The sequence below is a fragment of the Gorilla gorilla genome, chromosome 12, assembly GCF_029281585.2.
Source record: "Gorilla gorilla gorilla isolate KB3781 chromosome 12, NHGRI_mGorGor1-v2.1_pri, whole genome shotgun sequence".
In the NCBI taxonomy this organism is placed as follows: domain Eukaryota; kingdom Metazoa; phylum Chordata; class Mammalia; order Primates; family Hominidae; genus Gorilla; species Gorilla gorilla.
This window is the reverse complement of record NC_073236.2, coordinates 108,676,258-108,694,740: the sequence shown is the minus strand read 5'-3', so window position 1 is coordinate 108,694,740 and position 18,483 is coordinate 108,676,258. Positions and strand designations below refer to the sequence as shown.

Sequence of the window (18,483 nt, the reverse complement as noted above, 5' to 3'; positions counted from 1 at the left end):
TATAGTTGATTCAAACTAAAATTTTAAATTTATATAGAAAAACCAGGGGGTCTGTCTGATTCCTGTCCCACTGGCATCATCATGATGAACTACTGCCTTGATTTGGAATAATAAGATCTGCCCAAATCCTGGCTTTCTTTGGTGGTGGCTACTTTTCCAACCATCTCTGAAGCAGTTGAGAATTCTGGGCTCCATTTTAAAGTGGGAAAAACTGAGATTCTAAGAAATAGAAAGGAATTTCCCAGGAATTTCACCAGAGTACAAAAATAGGAACTAGTTCCCAGGGGTCCATTCAGTGTCTTGAGTCCCTGCCCTGATGTTCAGTTCATTCACACGTTTACTGAAAACCTACTATGTGCTAGACACTATGTCTCAGACTGGGAATGTAACACCTGGCCTTTGATCAGCCTACGGGGTAGAGTCAGGTCTCTGGAATGGAAGCAAAAGAAATAAGTACCATGCACTCACTCACATGAACCTGTAGAATCCTCCTGGGGGATGATGGATTTCCAGAGAACTCTGGCATCTTGCCACAACCCACTAAGTTGTCTCAGGCAAAATCGTAGTAGAAACCTAGGCTCTTTGTACAAGACTCTGTCTACATGATAAAAAGCACCAGATTGAAAAATGATCAATTCCCTGCTCTCGACAGTCGGAACAAAAGAACAAGACTAACTATAGGCTTTGCCTGATTTATCTTGAGCAGGGATTGTACTTCTTTTGTGTAATAGGCGGTGTGCAGTGGCCATGGAGTGCTGGGTTTGGAATTAGAAAACCCAGAAGGCAAGTGGGTTTGCCACCTCTTCCCCATGTGCCCGTGCGCTGACTCCTTTATCCTCTCTGAGCTGGCTTCCTCACCCTCAATATGGGATGACATGTACTGTGCCTACTCTCAGAACTCAAAAGAGATAACCGTGTGAAAAGACTTGACAAAAGTCTAAAGTAGGAGTTGGCAAACTACAGCCTGGATAAATAAAGTTTTACTGAAACTACAGCCACACTTATCTGTCTGGTATTGTCCGTGGCTGCTTTCGCATTACAACAGCGGAGTTGAGTCATTGCCACAGAGTTCTTAGGGGCCACAGGCCTAAAATATTTACTATGCTGTCCTTTACAGGCAAAGTTTGCTGAGCACTGCTCTAAAGCACTGTTTAACCAGGTAGATTGCTGTTGCAGGGCTAGGCACATGGGTAAGCTCCAAGTAGGAACTCACAGATTAAAATGTGGTCGGTTGAATCCATCATTAAGAATTTATCTTAATGAAACAATTTTATCTCTAATTGATTCGTTGACTTTTTAATAGACCCTTAACATTTACAGTTACATTCCTGTCTCAAAACACTTGCAAATGTGGCCTGCAGTTTCTCTCTGCTAAAGTTTCGCATCTAATCCCTTATTTAGATGTGATAACATCAGGCATTCCTGGGCAGTTTTCAGGTGGTTCTGTGGTTACTGATTATGAAAAGGAAAACAGCATCTCTATGTACATATCATGACCTGTTCATAAAAGATGAAACGATTTTGTAATGTTAATGGTTTGAAAGGCTTTAAATTGCTTTTCTTTTACTGTTTAGGCATCTGTCTGCATTTAGATCAAGTTTCTAACAGAAAACCCCAAGCATGATTCTTCATTTATTAGAGCAGACATTTGCCTTTCAGGAAACAATGATGAATGTGGACCAACTGTGAGTTCTTGAAGGCAAGAATGGTATAGGTTTTTTTAACCTGTATTCCCAGATGTGATCATTCATGATATAGTCACATACTACCATGAATAAACAGATGCTTGATAAATGCTGGCCAATTGACTCACTGACAGAAGGGATGGATGTTTCTTCACTTGGAAAATGTAAAGAACAATAAAGCATGCCCTCCCCTCCCCTCTTATGAAGCTGAACTGAGATAAAGGAAGTTAAAAACTTCCTGTGAACTGTCAATCACTTGGCTGCTCCTCTGGTGTCTGATCACACTGCTGGGGCCTGATTTAGGTTGAGGGAGCCTCTTTAACATCCTTCCCCTCCAAAATGCTCATCCAGGCTTGCCTTACAGCTCCTTTCCTGGGTGGTATGTGGGATCCACGTCAAAGAAACCTGGGGAAGTAAAACCAAGGTCAGACCTAAAACAAAAAAGGAGTCTCCAAAGGGAACATGCACCTTGGGAGAAGGTGGGGGAGAAGAGGCAGGAAGTCCCTTAACTGGCAATGCTGGGGTAGGCATCTCCTGGGCTGACTGCATGCCTCTATGGAGGTCTAAGAACTTGGGTGGTGGAGCTCCCTACTCACCCCCAGCTGCCCCACTTCCATTTGACTTTATGAGACACTACATAGTCACAAATCTTTGCAGAGAATAAGACTCCCTGGAGCATGGGTGTGCAGCTTGAGTTGCCACGACCTGGACACAGCTTTCCCTGAGCAAAGGAACATCCGCTCGGCGTGTGTGGAAGTTGCACCCTGGCGTCGCTCATTGCAGCTGAACCAAATATGAGGCTAGAAGGAACTTAGTGGTCATCCAATTCAGTGACCCCATGTACCGACAGGACCTCTGAGCAGTTCCAGGGAGTCATGGCCTGCTCGGCCTGACTGTTGGGGGAGCCCTGGGGCATCTCTTCTCTCTAGCACAGGCACACCCTCTTTGTACAGCCTCCTCCTAAACTATGACTTCAGTGGAGTCACTCTGTTCCCCTCCAGCTGCCCTGCTCTGACACTTTCCACCCCAAGAGGTAGCAGCACCCTAGTCTGAGAGTCATCCCCTACTCTTCTTTTTCTATCCATTCCCACACTTTTAAAGAGCCAATCCTTCTGATTTTTCAAAACAAAATATCAAATGATTCTGAATATTTGGCAACACATTTGGACAGGAAAGAGTTTTAAAGCAGATGTAAAGTCATTCCTTTTTATTTTTGCAAGGGCATTTGCATCTTCAGAGAGTCATGGAATTTGAGCTAGATGAGCGGTCAGACTAAAGTAGCTCATCTTCTCCTCTGATCCTGCATTTGCCATAGGACTGGCCATTTCACATCACGCCCTCAAAACCACACAGCTCATGGCCTCAAGTCCAAATGGCCAGGCTCTTGGTGTGTTAGTTCCTTTCTGTATACAGAAACCCCCATCACACACCCTCTGCTCTGTCCAAACTTACAAAGGAGATGTCGCTTCCTCCTGACCCCCTCTACCTCAAATCTCCCTCATCCTTCGAAGCTCAGGGCAAATGTCTCTCCTCTCTAGAGCCTTCTCTGGAAACCTCTTGTCTTCTCCTTGTGGGGCTTTCCTGCCCTTCACTCACACTCATGAACTGGTGAGAGGATGCTGGTTAACAGCCCCCTCCTCTCCCAAGCCCACTCCTGGACTGGAAGACTTGGCCGGTCATTTTAGGCTCTGATTAACGCTACTCCAGAAGATCAAGGTATGCAGTTAAAAACCCAGGCAAACTTTTGGAAAAAGTAAGTCAATTAGAAACATCTTAAAAAAGAAAAAAAAAAAAGAAACTATTTGACAGTAAATACTATAGCTAAACAAACTATATGATACAATTCCATTCCTGGTTATTACCCAACAGAAATGCTTAAATCTATGCACCAAAAGACATGTACAAGAATACTCACAACAGAAATATGCAAAATATCCCCAAATGAAAACTACCCAAATGTCCATGAACATGGATAAATATTAATAATAGTGATAACCATTTATACAATGAAATACTTCACAGCTCTGAACAAACAAGAGTTACATGCTGCAATATGATGAGATTCACAAACAATATTGAGTAGAAAAAATCCAGACACAAAAACTCTTTGATTCCATTTACATAACTTTCAAAAGTGACAAAACCAATCTATATGTTAGAAATTAGCTTAGTGGTTACCCTTGAGGTTGAGTGATCTATCACCAAACCAATTATACCACTGATAGTTACATCAATTCCATTCCTTTTCTACTGCTTGTTTTGATGGTCAGGAGAGAGATTTACAAAGGAGTTTGAAAAGTGGGAGAATCAATTCATTTAAACAAGGCTTTATTGCATGCTTCCCCATGGGCCAGGCATTACCCTAGATGGTAGGGCTACAGGATGGATTAGACAGAATTTCTGCCCTCGAGGAAGTCACAGTCCAACGACCAGGCTCACACTCTAGAAAGGACCCTCGCTCTTCAGCATGAGGTGCCCACTCTGTGAAATGGCCAGTACCTAACTCATCCAAGAATTCTCCCCCTAGAAAGTCAAAGATACCCCTCACCCTATCAGGCCTGGAAGATGTACCCAGGCTGAAACACTTAGGTACCACCCACCAAAACATTGTCACCCTGTGCCTCCATAGGAGAGGGTTATAAGCTGAACTGAGAGCCAACTGCCACGCTCTGGAGTCCTCCAGAGCCTTGATGAGTGATTTCCAGTGCCCATAGGCCAGCAGACCACTCAGACAAGAGCAATTTCGAGATTTCTAGTCTAGGCAAGGGCCGTGCCAAGCACCACACTGACAGCTATCATTTGAGGCAATATTTCACTCTTACAGTGTGGTCACCGTCCCAGTGTGTTTTTCACATCTAATTTCATACAGGAAGTCAGCCCAGCCTCACTGCTTATTAGAACCAGAGAATAGTCGGCCTCCTTGACTCTGAGGATCCCATAAGGCCTCAGTGATGAGCTGGCTGCCCCCAGATTCCTTCTCACCAGGAGGCTCAGGAGACCACTGGGATGGCCTATGTTCTGGGAAATGACAGCACCTAGCAGCATCAGTAACTCTACCAAATGACTTCGAGAGAAACCAGAGCTGGAGGGACCTCAGAAATTACCCAGGCCCAAAGATACTCCCATCTTTTTTTTTTTAATGAGGAGACTGGGGCCAAAGGGCTGAAGTCTATTCCTCAAGGTCACACTAATAAGTGATGGCAAAACTGAGGACAAAATTGAAATCTCCAGACTCCAGGGTTTTTTCTGTATACACTCACCTGCAAAGCTCAAACTAGGAGAAGCAAATACCATCCTCTCACCTTCTAAACCCAGACCCTGTAGAGTCTCATAGGGCCTCTGGGCTAACTTGGACCCACCCTTGGAACTAAAGAAATTTACCTGCACAGGAGATTTTGCTTCTTTAAGCGCCTGGGCAAGCTCTAATCCTGGTGCAGTCAGAAGCATGCAGCCTGAAACCACCTCTTATATATGGGTCCTTTCTACACATGGTGTTTAGACAAGAATTTGCGACCCCACCTCCCAGGACCTTGGTTCCTCCCCACTGTGTGTTCTCTGGAAGGGAGTGGAGTACCCAGGGCTTTGCGACTGGATTACACAAATCCCATTATTTCTTTAGAACACCATACAGAGAAAGCCTGTTTCAGTAATGCCTTAATGAGAGAGAGTTAGTCATCTTCTCACTTCCAACCCTGGGGAGGGTATTTTCAGGTGTGACCTAGAAAAGCATTTCACTGCAGGAGCACATGATACTGCTTGCTCACCTCCCCACCACTCCCAGGACACCAAAGAACCAAGACAGAGATTCCTGTACATCCCTATGTTTAAACTAACATTGACAGAAGCCTGGAAAGTATTTTCAAGAGGTGGCTGTGGGTTTTCTTTTATGGTTGTCAGAGTCTGATGCAGCCCTCAGGGATGTTTCCTGCTAAGGAGGAAATTTGGATTCATTTGTGCTATTGAGATCACTCCCTCTTCCTTCCCAACCTACTGTCCAAATCCCCCATTTTGGCCATCTGGGACTCAGAACATTGACCTCCCACTGGTTGTCTCCTCACAGTTCACCTTGGGTCCCGTTGCTCCAAATCTGGTTGTTCTTCCCTTAAAGCATTTCCTAGCCCTCCTGTGGTTGCTCTAGACTTCTTCACTCCCTCCCCACCCCCACCCCCAAATCCTTCTCCTAGGTTCCCACCACCACTTGCACGGATTTCCATCATAGCAGCTTAGTCGGTTCTGGCTTGCCTGCCTCCACGCTTGCACACCTAGGATCCCCAGAACCCAGAACCATGCCTACCTAGTACCCAGGAGGTGCTCAATATGTGTCAGTGGAATCAGAGTCCCTTCCCTGTGGAAATCCTCTGTCCTCTTCCTCCCCGCCTGCTTCTTGGCCTTTGCCTTGACTCTAATCTCTCCAATGCAATCATTTTGTGTGATTATCACTCCACCCATTTTATTAGTACTGATAAATTAACTAATATTGATAATAATAGCCAACATGTTTTGAGCACTTATGACATGCCAAGCACAATGCTAAGCACACTGCATGCAGAATCTCATGGAATCTTCACAACTTTGTGAGGTAGTGCTATTATTATCCACATTCTACAAAAAGAAAACGGAGGCACAGCATGGCAACTCGCCCAAGATAACCGCAGCCAGTAAACAGCAGAGATGGGGCTAAAGTCCCAGGGTGTCAGGTTCCACTAACTTCTCCTCATCTTTGTCAAGGAATTGTCTCCCTGCCACTGTCAAATCAAATCCAAAGCTTTCTTCCTGAGCTAAACGCTCTTTGGAGCCTTCCCCCTGCCTCATGTGCCAAATAGCCACCCTTCCTCGCACGGGTCTGAAGGTGTTATGAGGATAGCAGAAGCAGTGGATCTGGGAAGACCATTATTATTATTGATCTATCTCCCAGACATAACCTTTTCATTTTCATCTCCTCATCCTGGCCCTTAGTTATCTTCCCCCTTCTATTCATCATCTTTTCAGGGACTCCAGGTGGGGGGCTTCCGCTTATCCCTTGGGACAGCACCCTGCACCTGGCACAGGGTTAGGCTCACTCTATGTCTAAGTTGTTGTTATGGTCACCACTGGGCTTACCACAAATTGTGCTTCGGATTCACAGAGCCACCGAGACGCATAGGGTAAGGCCCAAGGGCCATTTCCTCCCGTGACAACTCTTGAAAGTTATTGTCCTGGGTGACAGGAAACAGATGGCCGGGGAGGCTCACTAGCCTTGCACAGCAGCACTGTGGCCTTTTAACATCTCAGAGGTCATACATCCCTTCCCCAGGCTTCCGACTGTCACCCAGGACAGACTTGTATAGCTGAGAAAAAGGCAGTGAAGTCAAGTGCATCTGGTGATGAGCCTTCTGTCTCTGCAAGGCACAGGCAGTCCTGACCCACAGTGGGCTGTGGACCAGAAGTGGGTTGGCAAGTTTGTGATTTATGACCAGAAATTTACTTTCCTGTGGAAACAAGATTTTAGGAGTGGTGAATTTCTCAGAAAGGCTTTGATGGGCTTCACAAGCTCAGGAGCAGTAGAACCGGCGCACTTGCTAGAGTTCTAAGTCCTGGAGGCAAAGAAGAGGGAAATGTGTTCCTCGGCTGGTGGCACAGTGGAGTATTGGAGAATGAGGGTTGGCTTGAGAGTCAGAAACACAAATGTAGGTTCACTAACTTTGTGAAGCTGGGCAAGCCATTTCCTCTTTCTGGGACTCAATCATGTGAAACACAGTTGTGCTCGTCATCTCTCTACTTTCTGTTACAACGTATTATGATTCTGTTTGGGACCAGCCTTGAGCAAACATTCAAAGGAGGTCAAATGCGTCTGTGGCACCTTCTAATGTCCTACTTCCCACTTCTTCTAGAAGAGTCCAAGTGCCCTAAATAATCTGCCTCTCCCACAAACCTAATTGCTCTCTAAAGTTTCTCATTCCTTTCCCTCTAATCAAAATTCTCATTCCTTCAGGGCACGGGAAAGCAATCAAATTGAATTCCTGATGTCTCACTACTGTGTGAATAGCTTACAAGTCCTTAACCTCACCATAATATTTGCATTTTTTAAAATAGAGAACTCCTTTTCCAAATGAATCCCTGATTGTTGGAATTTGGGGCACTGAAATAAGAAGTAAAAAAATCCAGTTGAGGAATAAAATAGAGTACTGAGATAGTAAATAATGACTGCTCCAAGGTGACCCTTCATGGGCACACAGGTTATTTATGGGGTTTCATTAGACTCACGTTAAGGAACAAGTAAAACTGTTTTGTATCCAACACAACTGTAAATAAGAAAAACTACTGAAATGCCTATGGCTAAGCTCTAACCATTGATTCTCCCTTTGCAGCCCCACAGACAGGGGATGTCAGGCTGTGGTGGCTGCAGCCGCACCAAAGCTTCATAAAACTAACTGACGGCCAGGCATGGTGGCTCACGCCTGTAATCCCAACACTTTGGGAGGCCGAGGCAGGCGGATCACGAGGTCAGGAGACCAACCTGACCAACAGCCTGACCAACATGGTGAAACCCCAACTCTACTAAAACTGCACAAATTAGCTGGGTGTGGTGGCACACATCTGTAATCCCAGCTACTCAGGAGGCTGAGGTGGGAGAATCGCTTGAACCAGGGAGGCAGAGGTTGCAGTGAGCCAAGATCACGCCACTAACCGACAAGTCATGCTATTCCTTGATGTTTTTTTCCACCTGATTTTTGTTTGTTTGGTTATACATTTTCAAAACCAGGATCCAATGAGGAGAAGAGAAGGGCTTTGATTTGTGAGTGGGAGAAAAGACAATAACAAGTTCAGAAGAATGAAAGGAAAAATTGATGATTCCATATATAACTTTCAAGCATTAGAAATTTATCCAAGAACCGAGATAATAAAAAGAGGCTTTGTGGGGTAGCTCATAAATGAAAAGTCATCGCCAAGGTTTCAAAGTAAATTCCAAGACCTAAGTTATTAAATCCTTCACTTTCACAATATTTTTAGAATGTCATAGAAAAATATTCGTTAAGAAATTCACTATGAAGTTTGAAAAATAAACACAGACAAGCTATTTTCTCAACAGAAGGGTGTTTTCCTAAGTTATCAGAGAGCTAATTAAAATTTCAAGAACATTTATTCATAACAAATAATTTGAGTGAACTCTGATTGACAAGGACTGCTCTGTCTGGGGAGGGCTTGGGGACAGGGCTGTGAGCCATGCCAATCAGGGAGGCAAGGCAGGTACAGTGCATGTTTCTTATTTTCTGCCTCTATTTTAATTGTGTACTTGGCATTGTTTAATGGGTCCAAATCAATACACTACTAAGGAACATATTTCTAACCATTCTCTTCCTGACCCTTTCTTTGTTCCTGATATCATTTTCTCCAAGTGTCTCACAGTTTTACCTTTGTTCATCTGCCTTTTTGGGGTTTGGTTTTTTTTGGTTTATTTTTGGCTTTGTTTTCCTTCTGACTTGTAAACTACCTATCTTTCTTGGCAGAAAATGTATTTGTATTTGCCATTATGATGCTCATGACAGGGAACACTGATCGCCAGGGAGAACAGCGTGGTTTCTGCATTTCCTTCCGAGAGACGGTTGCAAGGCTTCTGTTTCATGTCATTGGGGTATAGTCGGAAAGAAGCCCTGATGGTAAATAAGCCATGACTAATTTCAAGGATACAAAAGTGAATAAGACATTGCGACTGATGCCCAGAAGATGCAAGAAAAGAGGGACAAAGTGCCTTGAAGTCAGCAGCACTCCAGCCAGAGTGAGGGCTCTAGCACAGTTGCCAATGTAGCAGCCCCAATTCCTGGGAGTTTTTCACACACAACCCTCTGAAGCAATGTGTCTAGCATGGATGCATCAGGTCTGCCAGTCAAAGGAATTCCTCACCTTAACAACTCTGTCAAATAGCCATCCTAAGGCTTGCATTATCTTAAAATAGAGGGATTCTCTATGTACAGAAAATAACACACTTTTATGGAGTTGTGTGGGCAAAAGTTTTCAATAGAACACGGAAGAGACTTATGTTGAAATGAATTTTCCTCCTACAGTTCCACGGAAAGGTTTATCTGTGCCTTTCAAAGCATCAAAGACCAAACTTCCCCTCAACTGAAAAGCATGATATCTAGTAAGTCTTTGAGTCTGGGCTTTTTCGAAAGAGGAAGCAACTCTGAAAACATTAGTCGTTCAGGTGGCCTTCATACCTGGGCCTCCCAAACACATAGCAACCTTCACTTTGACCTGCCCTCTCTGGAATTATGTGGAGTTTTCATCCTAGAAAGAGCTTACGTTTGGAGTCAGATCAGCCTGCAGTTTGACCCCGATGCTACTGCTTACTAGTTGGATAGCCTCAAGATAGCAACTCACCTCTAAGAGCCTCAGTGTTATCATCCACAAAATGGGAATGATAGATACTTTATATGATTAGTGGAAAAATTCAATTGTTTGTTTTGTAATGAATATAAACATTTAGTCCAGGGGCTGGTACATAATACGCACTCAATACATTTTTTGAAAATCATAATTGTGATTATTCACTAATGATTGGATTTGGTGCTTACTGAGAGGTTTTTGAGAACCTTTTAACCCCTTGCACTAGGTGTGATTGGTCTACAGGATATCCAAGTGAAAGTGCCAGAAATAGATCTGGAGTTCAAAGACGTTACGGAGTGAATGTTTGCATCCTCCCAAAATTCACAGGTGGAAATCCTGACCCCCAATGTGATCACATTAGGAGATGGAGCCTTGTGGAGGTACTTAGATCATGAGGGTGGAGCAATGAATGGGATTTATGAATCAGAGTTATGAATGGGATTAGGGCTCTTATAAAAGGGACCCCAGAGAACTCTCCTGCCAACTTTCTGCCATGTGAGGATACAACAAGAAGTTGGCAACAAGCAACCTGGAAGAAGGCTTTCACCAGAACCCAGCTATGCTGGTGCCCTGATCTCGGGCTTCCAACCTCCAGAGCAGCCAGAAATAAATGTCTATTGTTTATAAGCCACCCAATCTACAGCATTTTGTCATAGCAGCCTAAACTGACTAAGACAAAAGGAGAAGTGTAAACTGGAGACAGGAATGTTTAAGGTTACCAGCATGCAGATGCAGAAAGAAACGGAAATCTTGCAAGTGGGCAATACCACGGTACTAAATTGATTATCTTTGGCTCACCCTCTATCCAGAGTTTTCACCAGCCCATGTGACAGCACTTCAAATGTAACTTTCAAATTTTTAGCTCCTTAAATTATTCACACAGCACAGTCTAGGGTGACCAGTTCCCTCACTGTTAAATATGTCCCATCAGACCCCATCTGGAGCACATCAGTCAGTTCAACATCCTACCCTTCAGAAAGACAGTGACACCTCCCCTACTCTGCCTCATTTTAAGTACTAAGCTTCTGTTTCTTTTTCTTTTTCTTTTCTTTTTTTTTTTTTTTTGAGATGGAGTCCCAGGCTGGAGTGCAGTGGGACAATCTCGGCTCACTGCAGCCTCCACCTCCTAGGTTCAAGCGATTCTCCTGCTTCAGCCTCCCAAGTAGCTGGGACTACAGACGCCCACCACACGCGTGGCTAATTTTTTGTATTTTTAGTAGAGATGAGGTTTCACTATGTTGGCCAGGCTGGTCTTGAACTCCTGACCTCGTGATCCACCTGCCTTGGCCACCCAAAGTACTGAGATTACAGGCATGAGCCACCAAGCCTGGCCGCTTCTGTTTCTTTATCTGGGAGAATAATGACATTTTGAGCTGTCACTGTGCAAATGAAATGAAGTAATCTATGTAAGAATACTTAGCATAACACCTGACATATAACAGGCTCTCCATCAATGTTGACAGTCATTTTTTCCTATGTTTGTTTTCATACAGCCTGAATCCCATCGTCATTTTTTGCAACTACATCTCAGTATTGATCCACATTGAGTGTGTCATCAGTTAAATCTCTTGTCTCTTTAACATGTGAATTCCGTCCCATCCTGTAAAGGAAAAGCCTTTTGAGAAGAGACTGGGGCAGTGCTTTAGTATTCTTGTGGCTATCAGTAGAGAACTCCTCAAACTGACTGCTTGCTCCTGAGACTCTTCTACGGTCTCAGCTTCCATTGATGGCACCACCATCTACCCAGGCTCCCAGGAAAGAACACTCAGTACATAACACACATATACATTTACATATGAAGGCTTCCATACACATACAAATATATATGTCTGTTAAAGCTGAGAAGATACTACACAGTAGATGCTTTGCTTTGGTAGAATATTTTTTTTATCCAGCCAAAAGGAAAAAATAAGTGTTGAAAGAGATCATCATGCCCAAGCCAAGCGGTGAAGAAGTTGAGGTGGGGAGAGAAAAAAGAATCCAGACAGGTACCAGGATATCATTGAAATCATGAACAAAACAAGAATGCTCACATCTTTGTTGTTTTCAACACTGTTCCGAAAATTCTAGCCAAAATATGAAATATACATTATAAACCAACATAGTATTAATAAAAAAGAAAAGCACTGGTTGATAATCTTTATGTAAGTAGAAAAACAAAGAATAAACTAAAATTAATAAATAGTAAATAAAATAACTATATATATTGTTTAAATTAATGGGATTCCTATATATAACAATAACCAGTTAGAAGGTACCATAATAGAAATATCTCATTTGTAATAATAATAAACTATAAAATAGCTGAGAATAATCGAGGAATTTTTTGACCTATTTGAGGAGAACTATAAAAAGTTTATAGAGATATAAAAGATTTGTGAATAAATAGTCAGTCATGTCATATTCCTGGAGGGAAAGATTAAGTATTAAAAATATGTCATTCCTAAAATTAATTCACAGTTTTAATGAGATTCTGATTAAGAGATCCCAATGATTCGGTTTTGTAGGAGAGAGAAGACAAGGAGAAGGTAATTGGCAAAACATTAAAATTAACTTGGATTAGACACAGGCAAAAGATTAATAAATGTCCTTACTGTAAAAATTAAAAACTCTTTCAAAACAATACGAAAAACACTAAATGCTTTTAGAAAAATGAGGGAAAAATAGACAATCAGAAAAATATAAACAGTTAATAAACAATTTCAAAGTTTTTCATAATAAAATATATACTGATTTTTAAAAGTCTATCATTTCTCACTTCCCAAATTGATGGATATTTTAAAATAATAAGTTTTAGATTTTTAAATGAGAGATAACTACATTTTAATAAAATGAAAATATTTTAAAATAATAACATACAGGGCTGGAGTGAGAGAAAAAAATGTAGGAACTCTGATATCATTGTGGTAAGTATATAAATTGATGTGCCTCTTTTGGAAAGCAATTTGGTGATAAGTATCAAAAGCATTAATAATATTCCCAATAATTTCATTTATTAAATATATACAAAGAAAATAAAACCATGGATGAATATTTACGTACAAAAATGTTCATCTTTCAATGATGATCACAGAAACAGAATAGATAACCCTGAAATAGAGCTTTTATTATTGTTGACAATAATTTTGCAAATGACTTATCTGTCCATTATTGAATATAGTTAATTAGATTACAGAATTTCCATATGGCTGAATATTAGCATTCATTTCAATTTAATTATTGGAATATTTTTTCAGGATATGTAAAAACACTGGTGGTATGGTGTTGACTGGGGGAAAAGATCAGATGATAAGTTAAATATAAGTGCACAAAAGAAAAGATTGAAGCAAAATTACCCCCAAATTTTCATAATTACTTTTCAATTGGAAAAAATAAAAGACAGAAAGAAGGAGAGGAGGAGGAAGACGATGAAAATAAGAAGAAAGTGAGAATATCTAAGAAATTTTAAAAACATACTAGTAAGGGAGGGCGACTATTCATACCAGATATTAAAATTTATCAAAAGTTGTTGTAATTTAAATAGCATAATACTAATTTAGGCAAATAACTCATGGAAACAAAATAGATAACTCTGAAATAAGGATTGTGTTATCTAATAATTTATAATAACTTATCTTTAAGATTTGACAAATCAAAGGAGAACAGAAGATCATTGAACCGAGAGAACTAGTAAAGAATGCGGAAATAATTCCTGATACATTATCACCCCAAACTTTAATACCCCACTTTGTCTGCCTGTGTATTTTTAAATATCCCACGCTCATAGGTTCTGCCTTTATCAGGTTCTCTGTACTCACAGACATTTTTGTAGTCATAGACTTATCTGTTATAACATATAAGGTTATAATAATTGGCCAACTACAGGTAATTCACATTTCTAATCTTTGTTTGCTTGTCAAAAGCCACATCAGGAATGAGTCAACTTCAGTGCCTGCACCAGCCCTGTGCAGGGTTAAAAGAGAGCTTTTCTCCTCAAGGTGCTTCCTCTATCTCCCCTGGCAAAGAGACAGACATGTAAACAACACTTACAGCCCGGGAAAGATGCTCAGGAACTGGTGCTGGTCCTGGGGTCCTTCAGCATGGATTTTTCTGCTTTTGGTGTTTCTCTTACCCAAGCGAGGCTGTTGAGTGGGATGGTGCAATCAAGATCCTGCTGGCAGGGACAGACAGATATATTTGGGTTTGGAACTAATAACTTGTTTCTGTTTTTGCACTGATCAAGCAGCTCAGAGCCCAGTGTGATGGCTGCTCACCTCTGGGGACCTCCTGCTCATCTCCCTCTGATATTTCTGTACCATTCACCTGCCCATTCCCCTCATATCAGCTGCCTCAAGGGTGCATTTATTTTTTAGAATTCAAGGGATTTCGGTAAGCTGCCTCCCACTTTTTGTGGACTGAGGGGAAAGTGAGTAGGATGATAGATAGCTCAATCAAAGATGCCTGTGTGGGCAGTTTCCTACCTCTCTGCACCTGAGTTTCCCTCTGGGAAACATCCCTATCTTCCTCTTCAGGATTGCCATGAGGACTAGATGCCCACGCTCTGGAAACACATGTGCTACAGAAGCAGACACTGACCATAATTAGGAGATTTTCGAATTATAGCTCACATCTTGCAGGTAGCAAATGTCTTGCCTTTGGAAGTTGAGGTTCTTAGAAGCAGGCATCTTATTAAAACCAGATACACACCGCTGCCTCTCGTGGTGTGGGCTTTCCTCCGTGCAATGTTGGATTTCTCAGGTTAGCTCTGCTCCTGCTGCACCCAGGGATGAAACTAACTTTCTGCCAAGGAGAGCTGCTATGTATGAGACAGCCGCAACCCAGCAATTAAGTAGCTGTGGTACCGATGGTATGAATGGGGAGTGTTATTCCTGGACAGCCCATCAACTAGACTCAGACAGACCCTCTTTCTTCATCTCCTTTTTGGCTTATAAACTTCCTAAGCACAGTTCCCTCACCTGTGTATTTTTATTCTAGACTTCCCTTTCCTTGTGCACGTTCAGTAGTCATTCATCCAAGGGGAAAGGGAACTATTTATTGAGCGCTTACTATAGACTTATAAAAAACGTATCAGGTCCTTGACCTACATTGTTTCATTTTATCCCCACAACAACATTGTGAAGCGTCATTGACACTTTTCTGCCTTTGGTGTTTCTCTTACCCTGGTTTCACTGATGAGGAACTTGTCATAAAAAGAGGTTTTAACTCGGCCTGATCTCATCAGTAGGAATTGGCTGAGCTGATGCACTTTCGCCTCCCACTGAAGTAAACAGAATGAGTACAACACTGCATCAGGCTGAAGACGTGCCCTGTCTAGTTGGAAGGCAAACAATTTAAACATGTAATTATAGTAACATGTGATGAATGCGGTAACAGAGGTTTACGTGGGGTAGCTTGGAAGTGGAGAGAGGGGCACAGCCTTCTTATGGGAGAGCTGCTGACTCAGCTCTTCAGAGGGCGGACCACCACACTGAGCCTTAAGGTATGAGTGGGTGCCCACCAGGCAGAGGGTGGGGAAGGGAAGACTGAGGCTGAAGACAGGGTGTGCAAAGGAGCCCGCGTGGTGAGGAGCAGGAAGCAGCTGTGGGAGGCATGCATGCGTGCGTGGTTGTAGGCAGGTCACCAGGATGCAATGGTAGTCGGGCCAGGTTGAAAGGGGCCATAGATTTCTAAGATTATGGACACTTGGTCCCACTTCCCGATTCTTCTAACTCCCCTAGCCAGGGCTCAAACTTGTATTCCAGGTTGCTGCTACAGTTTCCATCTTCTCCCTTTACTTCTGGCCAGACTCTGGTGTTGTGGATGAGAAAGGGAAGTGTCTATATCCATACCACCCTGAATGCACCCGATCTCATCTGATCTTGGAAGCTAACGAGGGTTCGGCCTGAGTTAGTATCTGAGTGGGAGAAACAGAAGAGATGGAAAAGTCTTCTGTTTCATAGTGTCATCCCTAAGAACCCAGAGCAAACGCCACAGATATCACTACTAACAATTATATTCCTTTGAGTCAACGAGCCATCCTCAGTTAAGACACAAACGAACTGAAAGAAGTTGCTCACTAACTTATTAGGTGCCAGCATATTAAATAGCTTATTAAATATTACAGCTATTAAATACTAAGCTTATTCAATAGTTTATTAAACAGCCTCTTAAATAGGATATAAGGCAGTGCCATGTAGTGGATAAAAGTAATAATCATTATAATATTAAGAACTAATACATACTGAACACTTTCAATGGCACTTTACATGCACGGTCCCTTTAATCCTGAAAAAATGCTATTGCCATCTTTATTTCAGAGACCAGGGTGCTAAGGCTTGAGAGTGAAGCCACTTTCCCCCAGCTCACACAGCAAAGACACGGGGACACCAGGACTCCATCTACTGCAGGTAGTCTGACTGGGAACCCCCATGCACCTGGCAGGTGACAGAAATAGGAGGCATGTGCTGGGTTTGGAAGAGACACCTGGTGGGAGAGAGCCCTGTGGAGCCAGACGGGGCTGAAAACAAATGTTGAATGCGAGAAAAGTCGAGTTCCAAGGGCATTACATGCAGCAGGATATGCTTTTTAGAAAAAGTCCAAAAACACTAAACTTCAACAATATGTTCTTTTGGCTTGCATTTGTGTATAACCGTAATTAAAAAGCAAGGGGACAACACACAGTAGATTCAGGATACAGGTCCCCTCTAGAAAGAAGGAGAAGGGGCAGGAGACAGGATGGGGAGGAGCACATAAGTAGATGTAAATTGCTGCTAATTTTTCTAGTCCTTGGTTTGAATGATGTGTTCATCAAGGGTCCATTACAAAAACATGTGTTAAGTTTTTAAAAAATATAATAAAGGAGCCAGGCGTAGTTTGTCTTGAACCACAATTATGAAAAAAATTCCAACTTTGTGCATCCAAGGACCAGATTTTTTTTTAAATAAAGGATAAAGGAATAAGAAATGAACAGCCAAGTATTCACTATCAAATTTGAGGAATAATAGCCTGGCCAACATGGTGAAACTCCATCTCTACTAAAAATACAAAAATTAGCCAGGTGTGGTGGCTCATGCCTGCAGTCCCAGCTACTTGCGAGGCTGAGGCAGGCGGAGAATCTCTTGAACCCAGGAAGTAGAGGTTGCAGTAGGCCAAGATGGCGCCACTGCACTCCAGCCTGGGTGACAGAGCAAGACCCTATGTCCAAAAAAAAAAAAAAAAAAGGAAAAGAAAAAGAAAGGAAACAGTGTATATATAGCTGAAGCTCCCCGTGTACCCATCCCCAATTCCATTTCCCTTTTTTGTCCCAGAGAACACCCCATTCCTGACTAGTGATTTATGTTCCTTTGCTTCTCTTTTTAAAAACTTCAATGCACACATATGCATCCATGAACAACAGATAGTGGTTTTTGCATGACCTGAAACATTAATGACATTGTATGATTCTATGCATAATAGCCTACTTCTGGCTTTATTCACTCAACACCATATTTTGGCATAGGTAGCACCACTTCCCTCATTTTTCTTATCTGTAGAGTATGTATTTCTTGTAACTTTTACTTTAGGTTCGGGGGTACATGTGAAGGTTTGTTATATAGGTAAACTAGTGTCATGGAGGTCTGTTGTACAGATGATTTCATCGCCCAGGTGTTAAGTCTAGTAACCAATAGTTCTTGCTTTTTGTTCCTCTCCTTCCTCCCACCCTCCACCCTCAACTAGACCCCAGTGTGGTATATATTTTATATGAATGTGGCACATTTATCCATTTACTCGGTGAAGGACATTTAGTTGTTTATAAATTTTTGCTGCTACAAATAATGTTGCCATCAACATGCTTAGACTTATCTCCCTATGCACATGTGCAAGAGTTTCTCTAGATCACGCCTTGAAATAGAATGGAAGGAGATAGGTCATAGGACATGCACATCTTCAGCTTCACTAAGCAATGCCAAACTGTTTCCCAAAGTATTTGTGCCAGCCTGCATGCCCATCAGCATTTTATGAGAGCTCCCATTGCTCTACATCCTCACCAACCCTACCATCCAACTTTTTATTCTTGCCATTTTGGCGGGTATGGAGTGTTAGTGTGGTTTGGCATTTCTCTAATTACTAATGAGATGCAACATGTTCTCTTGCATTTATATGGCATTCATGTAGCCTCTTGTAAAAGACATTTTTGTGGCTCTTGCCAAGCTTTTTTCTATTGGAATGTTTGTCTTTGTTATCAATGCACAGGCATTAATTCTATATTCTGGATGTGTTTTTGTGGGTTTTTGTGTATAGGAAATATCTTTTCACTCACTTTTGTATTTTTAGTTGAACGAAAGTTTTAAATTTTGCTAGTGCTAAACTTAGTTTTTTTCATTTTTCAGTTTGTGCTTCTGATGTCTTGTTTAAAGAATTCTTCCTGACTTTGTGGTGATATATATGCAATCTCTATTGCAACTTCTGTATATAT

At 42.0% G+C, this 18,483-nt stretch overlaps 1 protein-coding gene across 1 annotated transcript in view; it reads right to left on the bottom strand.

The window, feature by feature from the left end:
• Nucleotides 1-14,196, bottom strand: part of CAPN14 (calpain 14) — a 53,479-nt gene extending 39,283 nt beyond the window's left edge. The window contains exon 1 of the mRNA XM_055378821.2: nt 14,079-14,196. The gene's annotated coding sequence lies outside the window, so the exon portion shown is untranslated. The remainder of the gene's footprint in view (nt 1-14,078) is intronic.
• Nucleotides 14,197-18,483: the final 4,287 nt, after the last annotated feature.